Source organism: Moschus berezovskii, chromosome 10 (genome assembly GCF_049115385.1).
Source record: "Moschus berezovskii isolate FMDL1 chromosome 10, NW_MosBer_1.0, whole genome shotgun sequence".
NCBI classification, from domain to species: Eukaryota; Metazoa; Chordata; class Mammalia; order Artiodactyla; family Moschidae; genus Moschus; species Moschus berezovskii.
The window spans coordinates 87,561,623-87,574,720 of record NC_142469.1 but is presented as its reverse complement, the minus strand read 5'-3'; the positions used below and the strand labels follow the sequence as shown (position 1 = coordinate 87,574,720).

The following is a 13,098-nucleotide window of genomic DNA, read 5'->3' as shown; positions in this document are numbered from 1 at the left end:
GAAACCAAAAGGAAGAAAGAATTCAGCTTTGAAGCCTGGGAAAAGGAGACCTCAAATACAATAAGTTTAAAAAAAAATAATGAAAAGGTAGTGAAACTGCACAAATGAAGGAACAAACTAGAAACATAGAAGTTCAAATAAATGAAGAGGAAATAGGCAAACTACCTGAAAAAAATTCAGAATAATGACAGTAAAGATGATCAAAAGCCTTGAAAACGGAATGGAGAAAATGCAGGAATCAATTAACAAAGACCTAGAAGAATTAAATAATAAACATAGACGAACAACACAATTACTGAAATTAAAAATCTCTAGAAGGAATCAATAACATAATATCTGAAGCAGAAGAATGAATCAGTGAACTGGAAGATAAAATGGTGGAAATAACTTCTGAAGAGCAGAATAAAGTAAAAAGAATGAAAAGAACTGAGGATAGTCTCAGAGACCTCTGGGACAATATCAAACACACCAACATTCGAATTATAGGGGTCCCAGAAGAAGAAGAGAAAAAGAAAGAGTATGAGAAAAGTTTTGAAGAGATTATAGTTGAAAATTTCCCCAACATGGAAAAGGAAATAGTCAATCAAGTCCAAGAGGCACAAAGAGTCCCATACTTATGGATAAACCCCCTGGTGGCTCAGACGGTAAAGCGTCTGTCTACAATGTGGGAGACCCGGGTTCGAGCCCGGGGTTGGGAAGATCCCCTGGAGAAGGAGATGGCAAGCCACTGCAGTACAATTGCCTGGAAAATCCCATGGACAGAGGAGGCTGGTAGGCTACAGTGTAGGGGGTCGCAAAGAGTGGGACACAACTGAGAGACTTCACTTCAAGGAGAAACATGTCAAGACACATCCTAATCAAACTAACAAAGATTAAACACAAAGAAAGAATATTAACAACAGCAAGGGAGAGGAAACAAGTAACATACAACGGAAGCCCCATACGTTTAACAGCTGATCTTTCTGCAGAAACTCTGTAGGCCAGAAGGGAATGGCAGGATATATATACTGAAAGGGAAAAATCTACAACCAAGATTACTCTACCCAGCAAGGATCACACTCAAAATTGATGGAGAAATCAACAGCTTTTCAGACAAGCAAAAGTTAAGAGAATTCAGTACCACCAAACCAGCTTTACAACAAATGATAGAGGGACTTATACAGTCAAGAAATACAAGAGAAGAAAAAGATCTACAAAATCAAACCCCAAACAATTAAGAAAATGGCAATAGGAACAACAACAAAAAAGTATTATATAATAATGGGCAAACAAAATCATCAAAACAGTAATTCAGTCAGTTTTAATATGTCGTGGAGGAGAAGGAGTCATGCCAGTTGTGTGTTTATGACATATCAGCCTACTCTTATCCTGGGTCAGTAGATATGAAAACCACAGTTTGCCCATGGTTACTTAACTGATAAATAATGGGGCGGATGGGAAATCAAACCAATTCAATTAGAAAGACTAAGAATGAAGTTTGAGGCAAGTTAGGATTGACAGATGAGAACAAATGAATAATAAATTATGCTTACAGAATATTGTAGGTTTGGTTTTACATTTTTAATATCTTCAGTGTTGGTGAAGATGTTCTTACTGTGAAACTTTCTTTTTCTTTTGCAGGGTAAGAAAGGGCTATTCATCCTCTTTAATCACATGATCAGTTTCTTTGAGTTGTCTTACTTTCATTCACAAAGAGGATAGGAACGAATATCAATTGTGAGTTACTATTTAGATCTAAGTGCACTAAAGGGAACTTTATCAGTTCTGATAGTGTTTGGGATGAAATATGACATTCATCTCTGATCCTGCACATACTGTATTTTCTCATAGGTTTTATTTTTTCATTTTAAGTTTGCTGTCCTATAGCCCATGCTGAACAATAGATTTACAGAAATATATCTATTACTGAAGGAAAGTATATATGACACTGTGACCTTTGACTCCAGTATTATTTTCAAATGTTAATTACTAAGTTTTCCATGACATTATTTTTAAGGAGAATCAAAGGGATATTCTGGCATAAAAGGGATTGATAAATCATATTTGGGAATGATTAGTATAACATATAGAAAACAAAAGTAGAACATGTGTCTTTGAACTCATCTCTCTGATTTCCTAATTCAGCATTTTGAGGTACTTGTTGAACATATCAGTTGAAATCCTAGCAGGACGAATTGATACTGTAAGTCTATAAACTGCGAGAAGCTCACATTTTGTGTTGATATAAGTGCTTATATTTATATCTGGTCTTCAGAACTTGTGCGTCTTGCTCTTTCTCGCTTCTCTCCTCATTCCCCAGCAGCCAGCCTCATCCTGTCTCCTTATGGTATAAGAAAATGACCAGTCAGTGAAAGAGATGCTCAGAGACTCATTTGAAGTAGCAAATTGTCACAGAGATGTGCTTTAGTTTTGGCAACTTTTTAACTTTTTTGGTGGAATAATCAGCAAGAAAGCAAGAGAGGAGTGAAATAGATGAAAGAGAGAATACTATGAACTCTTAAGAAGGTATTGTTGTTTGATAACACTATCTTGAAAAAGTGAGCCCCAAAGTGTGCCCCGCCATAGTTGAGCTCTCTTTTGTTTTGTTCTCTTAATTGGTGTTGGATATGAGAATCAGTATGTGAGTAAATGGGAATCACTTTGGTCATCTGAGTAAGGAGACTCCGTATAAGTGAATTGTCTCAGTCTTAGCACTCTATAAATGAAGTACTATTTTATTTCAGAATTTCTTGTATTTACTCTTGACAAGAATGCCCCTGAGCCTGTAAATTATTATTATTGTTGGTACTAAGTGGCATAAATTAGATATTGAACTTATTAAATAATCATTTAAATTATATATTCAATCAATAGTAAGGGACTATCTATTAAAAGTGTTTTCTGGCCTGAAAAAAATTATATTTTCACATCATTGTTTGAATCATTTTCAAAGGACAATCTGAAGTATTCATTCAGTGTACAGCACTTATAGTTTAGTGGCCCAAAGTCTTAAATCTTGTGCCTGGGTGGATGTTGTATTGTACAGTACTAATTCTGTAAATTATTTACAATAAAGAGGAAAACACAGGAGAAAAGATCTATCTGTGTACTGCTCCCGGTTTTACAATAAGGGAATACTGTTAAATTTCCAAAGTAGCTTCAGTAATTCAGTAGTTGAGATATTCCATCCCCTCTCCCCCTCCCCAACATCCTGTTTCATCACAAATATTTATCATTTTATTCATCGGTTCTCCACCCGCCTTGTGGGCTGTTGTGGTTGCTGTCACCCAGCCAAGAGGCTGGGGAATGCCTGTCCACAAGCAGCCCGGGGCGTCTGGCTAGGGTGCTTACTAGGCCCTGTGACTGGCTAACATTGAACTGTCGACAGTGTTGTGCTATTGAGATCAATGTAGACTCAGCCTATTTAAATAATTATCAGGATCACCAATAACAGGCACGTTGTTGCTAGTCATAGTGAAAATATACATGCTATTTGTGGCGAGGAAAAACCTGAGGTCTCCAACATTTGGAGATGTCGTTCTGACGTGCTGTGGAAACATTAGAATTAGAGAAAAGGGAAAATGACTATTTAAACAAAATGACGACCTAAAAAGGCTAGTCTGTTTGAGTGCTTGGTTAATGGTTTTAAAGATTTGCCTGGGTTTCCTGGAAACTTCGTTTGGTATTAATTGGGTGCTCACTTTTAAAAGATTTAATATAATCCACAGAATACAAATGCAACAGGATATATAATAACAGGGTAGCACACCATGGCATACTCCACTTGTTTCTGAAGGGATGGATATTTTCGAAGAGTATTGGGCCAGGAATTTTGTGGGCTGGAATTAGGGGTTTGGAGAGGAAGCCTGCAGAAGGTGCCCTCCTCATTGCATTGTGTTATCAGGTGTGTCCTGTCAGCATAACTGATCACCAGTGACGCTAACCTTGATCACTTAGTTAAGGGATTTCTTAACTAAGGGATTGCTAGGGTTTCCACTGTAAAGTTAGGATTTTTCTCTTTCCATATTCTGTTCATTGGAAGTCAGCCCACATTAAAGGGAGAATAATTAAGCTTGGAGGGAGGGAGTACCTACATGATTTATTTATTTTTGGTATGGAGGCATGGGTATTTATTATATTTTTGGGGTTATCATCCAATGCCAATCATTCTTTAATTTGTTGCTGGCAAGCTGATTTTAAACTTTTAAAATTGTATTTTGCTTAGCCATCTGATACCCTGCGTACATAGCTTGGTGCCACATTCGTCACCTGACATTTTGGTCTCTCCCACCTCCATGTGTTTACGTTCTTTCTTCAAACCAATAGATTTGGTTTTGCTGCTCTGGTTAGTACTTAAGGTCATTTTCATAGTCAAGTCTTAATGTGTGCAGTGTGGAAGGAGAAGTCATAACACGAAACTTCTTGTCAGCAGATTGGCGAGCTTACCTGAGAAAATGAAACTCAAGATTGTGAGGATGTGTGACTAGGACCGAAAGCAGATTTCCAGGTAGGAAATCAAAGTGATTTTCTTGAACTTCTTGGCAGTTGATTTTGTAGAAGTCAAATCACCATTTCTTGTGAGATGCGAAACTCCAAAAGGAGGGGTGGCATGAATATTGAGGTTGCATTAGCAAATCATGTTGTGTTCCTCTTTTAGATTCTTTTATTTGATTTTTACACAGTAAGGTAATAGCTGAGCTTTGAAATGAACCCGAAGGGGACCTTGCAGATGGCTATCTGTATTTACAAAATTTTTATTCATATGATTTTGATTGTTGAGGCCTATTGAGAAGTACCCATTGGAGTAGAAATAAGCAGATTTATCTTGTCAGAAAAAACAGCTACTGGTTACAGGAGGTTTTATGTGTTTCACAGAATATTTACTAAATAAGTGTTGATTTCTAGTTTCATTTCTGATCAACTCCCCTAAGATGCAATAAGGTCATGAACTCTGCTGGAAGGGAGGTGGAAGCTCCTAGTCACATACGTGCTCTACTTTCTGCATGCTGAGCTGATAAAAGCAAAGCATCAGTTTGCCAGCAGCTTCCATTGCAGCAATCTTACAAAGAGTAAGCTAAAAAAAAAAAAAAAATCAAGTTCATGAGAACAGGAAGAGAAGCAACTGAAAATCAGGAATACAACCAGAGTTAACATCATGTAGTGATTCTTACCTCTGCTGCTGGAAGTGTAAAAGCAGTGTGATTTCTCAGCTCCATGGCAACATGAAGAACCTGTTCTGTCGGAGGGTGTGTGTACACAAATGCATTCAAAGCATGGGCTTGGGAGTGAGTCTGGGAGAGGGGCGGTGCGGGGCCCAACCCTCCAAGTCTTGCCCACGCATTTTTATGTGTGTTTTATAATAAGGCCTTTGTGCAGGGAAGCCAGATAGAAGTTCATGTCCGCTGCCCTCTGGTCTTTTATATGGTCTCTCTGCCATCACCCACCTCCCTTCTCTCCTCAGAAAAAAGCAAGAAAAGGCAATGAAAGAATGCTGCTGGAAGGGAAATGACCCCCTCCCTTTCTCTTTCTGGAATGTCGACAGAGTTATTGCTTTTCTCTGTGTCTCTAGGGATCCTTGGCTGCTTCTGTCCACCGTCCTTTACTAGGGAAAGCCTTTGAATCACAGTCTTCACATGGGGGCTCATGAAAGCTGTAATCAGCTTCCCTCTTTGTGGAGAGGGGTGCTTTCTGGTGCAGCTGGTGTCCTGTCTTCTGCATAAGGACCCAGGGGCAGCATGGAGTGGTTGGTGAGTGAAGTCTCCCTACCCACAGTTACTGGCATCTCTCTCAACTCTGAAACTTCAAGTCCTTTTCCTCACTGATGCCTCACAGACAGGATCATCTGCATCAGTTCCCTACCCTCCCCGACCCCCCCATCCCCCCGCAACTGCCCCAATCTCTTGGTAAGTTTCGTCACTTGAAGAGGTAACTTCACAACTGAACTATTTATCATATGTCCATGTCCCTGCCCTGTGTTTTGGAAATGATAGAACAGTCTGGAAAATGTTTATTTTTGCTTTCATTCAATTTAGCTTATCTATGGGATAAGTCAAATGCTGTGCTTTCTGTTGATTAGCTCTGAGAATATTCTCTAATAAGTCTTAGACCATTTTTGTGCCACTTGAAATTTGAGGTCGAATTTGGATGGTTATCTGCACTAGGTTCAGAGATTAGGGAATCCAGGTAACACCCTCTTCAATACAGATCTTTACTCTTTTCCTTTCGTTCCTGATCATCATCGTGAGCCCAGCATCATGGATGGCTCCATGGGGGTGGGGGGTGGTTGTTTTTCAGTCACTCAGTCACGTCCGACTCTTTGTGACCCCATGGACTGCAGCACGCCAGGTTTCCCTGTGCTTCACTGACTCCTGGAGTTTGCTCAAACTCATGTCCATCAAGTCGGTGATGCCATCCAACCATCTCATCCTCTGTCGTCCCCTTCTCCTCCTGTGGCAGTAGGAGGAATGAGGCCTGAGGATTTTATGTGCCTGAGGACTTGGCAGCAAAATGTTTTCAGCTTAGACTTCGGGCCACACTTATCACTTCTTCATACAAAGAAATAATCTATCTCCCCCATTGCTTCTGCCTAGAACATTCTTTTTGGCTTTACTCTTAAAAGTAAACGATCTGCAGCTCCAAAGACATATACCCACATAACATCAGTTTAATTTATTAATTAACATATGCAACTGCTTTTGACTTAGTTTTGTGTGCTAGCTTAAGCATGCAAAACAGAACAGGCACGTATCTGCCCCTGAGGAGCTAATGTTCTAGAAGGAAAGTGCAGACTGTAAAATACTCCAATAGGTAGTGAAATGAGCTATAAGAGAAAACGCACAAAACCTAGCTGTGACATAAAAAGGAATCAGTCAGCTCTGCAGGGGGCTTGACAGGGGAGTAAATGCCAGGGCTGCATCTTGTAAGCTGAATGGCAGTTTGCCTGGAAGACAGCACAAGGAAAGGCATTCCAGGAAGACAGAGCCCTGGCATGCAGAGACCCAAAGACATAAAACCAACAAGTAAATCTTCATAAGGCTGGACTACAGGGCATAGGGAGAGGAGTGGATGTCATGAGGGAAGGATCTGGAAATTTTGGCAGGGACCGGGTCAAGGACGGTATGCCATGTTGCCATGTTGGATCTTTATCCTGTAAGCAAGGAGGAGAGACACATTCAGATTTGCATTTTACCAGGAACCATCAGACAGCATCATGAGAATGAATTAGAAGGACCAAAGCTTGGGTTGGAAGACATAGTTTGCAGATAGTCACAATAATCTTCAGGCTTCCCTGGTAGCTCAGATGGTAAAGAATCCACCTGCAATGCAGGAGACCCTGGTTTGATTGATCCCTGGGTTGGGAAGACTCCCTGGAGGAGGGATAGGCTACCCACTCCAGTATTCTTGCCTGGAGAATCCTATGGACAGAGGAGCCTGGCGGGCTACAGTCCATAGGGTCGCAAAGAGTCAGACACAATTAAAGCGACTGAGCACGCATACACACACAGTAATCTTGAAAAGAAAGAAACTGAAGGCTTGAACTCATGCTGGGATGTTCAGAACAGTGAGCACATGATGGACCCTCAAGCTTGGAAAAGAGTGCTAGTCACTGAGCCAGCGTAAAGGATGAGGGAAAGGGAAGGCAGTTTTCAGGACTCTAGCTGGACGACAAGGTGAATAGTGATGGCATTGCCCAGGAAGAGAAAGACAGGAAGATGAACCGGCCTTTGAGAAAAGCAGTGACTATGGTCATGTGTGTCTGTGGAAGGATAAATAGCTTGAGGATCAGAAAGAACCTGAATTTCAATTGTATTTCTCTGATTTATCACCTGTGTAGTTATAGGTAAGTTACATAACCTCTGGGATCCTTAGTTTCCTGGTCTCTTAAATGGAGACAATAGTTATTGACTTGAAGCCCTTTGGTGAGGGACAAAAGAGAGAATCTATATAAAGCTCCTGACTCAAGCCCATTCTTAAATAAAGGGCAAATTATTATCTCTACTTTTTTCTGTAGGCTGTACACAGGAGAAGTGAGATGATAGAGGTGGAGACCCAGAGAGCATTTTTATGTAGATGTAAACTTGTTTGTGTGTGCTGTCAAGAAAGAGCCACTGGAGGGAGAAAGGTGGATGATGGAAAAGAAAGATGACCAATGATTGAGTAGAATCCCGAGTGGCCAGAGTGCTCCCAGCTCTAGAAAAGATTGATTGGGGCAGAAGGAGAGGGGATAGGAAGGTCTACTACTAAGTTTATGGGAAAAACTATACGTGGATGAAATTTCTCCTTGAAAAACTCATTATTTTACTTAAAATGTATTATTTATCTTTATTTCTATACAATTTTAAAGGTTGTATTCCATTTACAGTTATTACCAAATATTTGCTATATTCCCCATGTTATACAGTCCACCCTTGTAGCCTAACTTACACCGAATCGTTTGTACCTTCCATTTTCTTTGTGGTTTTTGTGAAGGAGAAGGCAAAGCCATTTGTCTGTAAAAACTGAATGATAGTGCAGAAAACTGGGACCATTTAGAGCTGCCTCTAGAGGAAGCGTGAGCTGACCTGTGTGTTCAGAGCTGATTATGTTCACTTGACCTGCAGAAAGCTCAGCAGAAGTAGCTGTGTCTCAGCAATTGATGTTTCTCAGCCACTCCAAGAAGGGGCTACAGGACCCATAGGGACCATGATCCAAGGGAGGGTTTGGGGTTGAGCTCCCCGAAGGGCGAGGTGACAGAGGATGCTGGCAAGGGCAAGGGCAAAGTGGTTCCCAGTGGGATCCAGCCAGGATAGTGAAAGGAGCCTGGAGGAGGAGAGGAAGGAGCTGGGAGGAGGGAGGATGGGGAGGAAGAGGTCCTGAACTCCTGGAAGGGAGGGGCTGAGAAACTGAGGGTCTCTGTGAGGCTGGAAACCAACAGTGTGGGAATGTGGCAGGTTAGGTGATGTGATGAGATTGACTGGAATATCTGTCCTATTGACCTCCTTGTAAGGTGTTGTGGAAAATGATCAAACACTTAATTAAGCAAAGTGCATTATTGTGTGTGAGATGCGCATTGAGCAAGGATTCCCCCTTTAAGGTGGGGGTGGGGTGCTCCTAGTCACATGCGTGCATGTGTGTGCTCAGTTGTGTCTGACTCTTTGCAACTCCATTCCCTATATAGCCCACCAGGCTCCTTCAGTTCAGTTCAGTCGCTCAGTCTTGTCCGACTCTTTGAGACCCCATGAATCACAGCACGCCAGGCCTCCCTGTCCATCACCAACTCCTGGAGTCCACTCAAACTCATGTCCATCGAGTCAGTGATGCCATCCAGCCATCTCACTCTCTGTCATCCCCTTCTCCTCCCGCCCCCAATCTTTCCCAGCATCAGAGTCTTTTCCAGTGAGTCAACTCGTCGCATGAAGTGGCCAAAGTATTGAAGTTTCAGCTTTAGCATCAGTCCTTCCAATGAACACCCAGGACTGATCTCCTTTAGAATGGACTGGTTGGATCTCCTCGCAGTCCAAGGGACTCTCAAGAGTCTTCTCCAACACCACAGTTCAAAAGCATCAATTCTTCGGCGATCAGCTTTCTTCACAGTCCAACTCTCACATCCATACATGACCATGGGAAAAACCATAGCCTTGACTAGACGGACCTTTGTTGGCAAAGTAATGTCTCTGCTTTTTAATATACTATCTAGGTTGGTCATAACTTTCCTTCCAAGGAGTAAGCAGTCTGTGGGATTTCTCAGGCAAGAATACTGGAGTAGGTAGCCATTTCCTTCTTAAAGGGAACTTCCCAGCCCAGGGATTGAACCCTCTTGCATCTCCTCCATTGGCAGGCAGATTCTTTACCACTGGCATCATTAGTCAATAAATATTTTTCATTAAGTGACTTCATTAAGTTTTGTTTGAGTATTTTCCCCCCATAGCAGTCATTGGTTCTTAATTGGTTCAGTAAAAATGATTTTAGATAGTGAGTGTAAATATAGGGACTCAAGTGTCAGGTTTTACACTTAAGTAAAATGCTGAAAATAAAGATTTATTGCATCAGCAATCTCCACCAATACAGGATGGGCATGTCATCTTAAGCACTTACATTGGGAGTCTTCAGTTGATTCATTTGGAGTCCTCATTTGATTCAGCACTCACTTGTATTGTTCCCTCATAGCTACACATTGAAGTAAATAATAGAGTGTGCTAAAATCTTTGATTTACATTTAGTTCAGTTCAGTTCAGTCGCTGTCATGTTTGACTCTTTGTGACCCCATGGAGTGTAGCACACCAGGCTTCCCTGTCCATCATCAACTCCTGGAGTTTACTCAAGCTCATGTTCATTGAGTTGGTGATGCCATCCAACCATCGCATCCTCTGTCGTCCCCTTCTCCTCCCACCTTCAGTCTTTCCCAGCATCAGAGTCTTTTCAAATGAGTCCTCTTCGCATCAGGTAGCTGAAGGATTGGAGCTTCAGCTTCAGCATCAGTCTTCCCAATGAATATTCAGGACTGATTTCCTTTAGGATGGACTGGTTTGGATCTCCTTGCAGTCAAAGCGACTCTTAAGAGTCTTCTCCAACACCGCAGTTCAAAAGAATCAGTTCCTCAGCGCTCAGCTTTAACTCTCACGTCCATACATGACCACTGGAAAAACCATATCTTTGACTAGACAGACCTTTGTTGGCAAAGTAATGTCTCTGCTTTTTAATATGCTGTCTAGGTTGGTCATAGCTTTTCTTTCAAGGAGCAAGCATCTTTTAATTTCATGGCTGAAGTCACCATCTGCAGTAATTTTGGAGCCCCCCAAAATAGTGTCTGTCACTGTTTCCATTGTTTCCCCATCTATTTGCCAGGAAATGATGGGACCCAATGCCATGATATTAGTTTTCTGATTGTTGAGTTTTAAGTCAACTTTTTCACTGTCCTCTTTCACTTTCATCAAGAGGCTCTTTAGTTCTTCTTCACTTTCTGCCATAAGTGTGGTGTCATCTGCATATCAGGTTATTGATATTTCTCCCAGCAATGTTGATTCCAGTTTGTGCTTCATCCAGTCCAGCATTTCTCATGATGTACTGTGCATATAAATTAAATAAGCAGGGTGACAATATACCACCTTGACGTACACCTTTCCCAATTTGGAACCAGTTTGTTGTTCCATGTCCAGTTTTAACTGTTGCTTCTTGACCTGCATATTGTATGATGCTCTTAGCTAAAGTTTCAGTGATGTTTACATTTTCCTAAAACTAGCAAGGGGATTTTGCTAAATGAAAAAGGCTTCAGTCGAAGGACTGTATCCAGGAATGGGCAGAGTGCAAATCCTATAATGTATTCCAGTATGTGTATGATTTACCAGGGCAGCTTGCTAAAAATGTAGACTTGGGGACCCACCTAAGAAGATAATGATATCACTTGTCTGCACACTCAACTTTGAGAATCCTATGGAAGAGTTTCGAGTTTTGGAAGATGGCTACAGTACTGGGCAACACCCTAAGTCATGTGACAAGGAAAATAAACCACAAGAAAGGGAAAGTAGAACAGAAAAAGATAAGGAGAAGATAAGATTGATGAGGGCAAGAAGAGAGATAAGAATTTAAGTCCTGAAGAAATCCCTCTACAAATTTCTGTGTTTCAAAGAGTGATAGAATCACAATGATTTTAAGATTATAAGTGGAAAGCAATGTGAAGAATGCAAGATTATGTGGGAAAAAAAAATGTCAAAAGATTTTGTTCATGGAGAGCCAAACTGGTTACAAATTCAAACTTCAAGTATTAAAATGAAAATGTAGCAATAAATTTTAGCTTTCCAACAACTTTTTAAATTGTAATATGGTGGGTGTATTACCTGGGGTAAATTTTGGTCATAGAACAGGATTGTTATTATAAACAATTAAATTGGATTCTTTTATTTTTCTCCTGTGAAGTGAAAGTTGCTCAGTCGTGTTGCTCTTTGCAACCCCATAGACTGTATCAGTTCAGTTCAGTTCAGTTCAGTTGCCCAGTCGTGTCCGACTCTTTGCGACCCCATGAATCACAGCACGCCAGGCCTTCCTGTCCATCACCAACTCCCGGAGTTCACTCAAACTCATGTCCATCGCGTCGGTGATGCCGTCCAGCCATCTCATTCTCTGTCGTCCCCGTCTCCTCCCACCCCCAATCCCTCCTAGCATCAGACTCTTTTCCAGTGAGTCAACTCATCGCATATAGTCCCTGGAATTCTCCAAGGCAGAATACTGGAGTGGGTAGCCTTTCCCTTCACCAGGTGATCTTCCCAATCCAGGGATCGAACCCAGGTCTCCCACATTACAGTCGGATTCTTTACCACCTGAGCCACAAGGGAAGCCCATTTTTCTCCTGATTATCAGTGAATCATCAAGAATAACCTTCAGTCTCCAAGATGATGAGCACTGCTGCCTGAGGTTGTTGTGAAGATTACATGAGATCTGAACTCTGGTTGCCAGAATTGCTGGGTTCACGTTATTGCTCTGCAACTACCTAGCTTTATGCCTTTGGGCAAGTTAATGTGGCTTAGTTTCTTTGACTGTAACATAGGATAATGATAGTGCCTATCTCTAGAAATGTTGCCAGGAATACATAAGTTAGTAAATGTAAAGCATTTAGGACAGTGAAAGCCATGTGGTAGATGTTCAACAAATGTTATTCTGAAACGTAACATCTATTGTCATTCTTTTGTTCAGAGCACCTACATTTTTTAAAATGATTATTCAAAATAGTGATATACATGATTTTATAAAGTAATATTTATCTAGAGCTTTAGTCGATGAAATTATTGAACACCTATCCCTAAGACACTTCAAGTTCTATTGTGACAAGTAAAACATGACCCTGTACCCCAGCCACTCCAGCCTTGGGAAGCTATCCTGTTGACTGGTTTTCTCTATGCTATGTTGGAGAGCAGAATAGATGTTAATTGAAACTATGTTTTATAGCATAAGTAAGAGGTAGTGCATGAAGGACAGAAGGGAATACTAATAATAGATCATACCTTAGTGTATTTCTCAGCATAGCAGGTCATCCTGGTATTCTTCCAGAGATAGATATAGTAAAATGGACAGAACAGAGATAGGTCATCAGAAAAACTGGATATTCAAGTGCTAAGTATGCTATTTCCTGACTATGTGACTGTGAGC

At 41.0% G+C, this 13,098-nt stretch overlaps 1 protein-coding gene across 12 annotated transcripts in view; it reads left to right on the top strand.

The window, feature by feature from the left end:
- Positions 1-13,098, top strand: part of HIVEP2 (HIVEP zinc finger 2) — a 218,845-nt gene that overhangs the window by 46,247 nt on the left and 159,500 nt on the right. For 6 of the 12 annotated variants that reach the window (XM_088840792.1, XM_055433117.2, XM_055433113.2 and 3 more), the window contains exon 2: positions 4,412-4,486. The exons of the other annotated variants lie outside the window; for them this stretch is intronic. The gene's annotated coding sequence lies outside the window, so the exon portion shown is untranslated. The remainder of the gene's footprint in view (positions 1-4,411; positions 4,487-13,098) is intronic. 12 annotated transcript variants of the gene reach the window in all.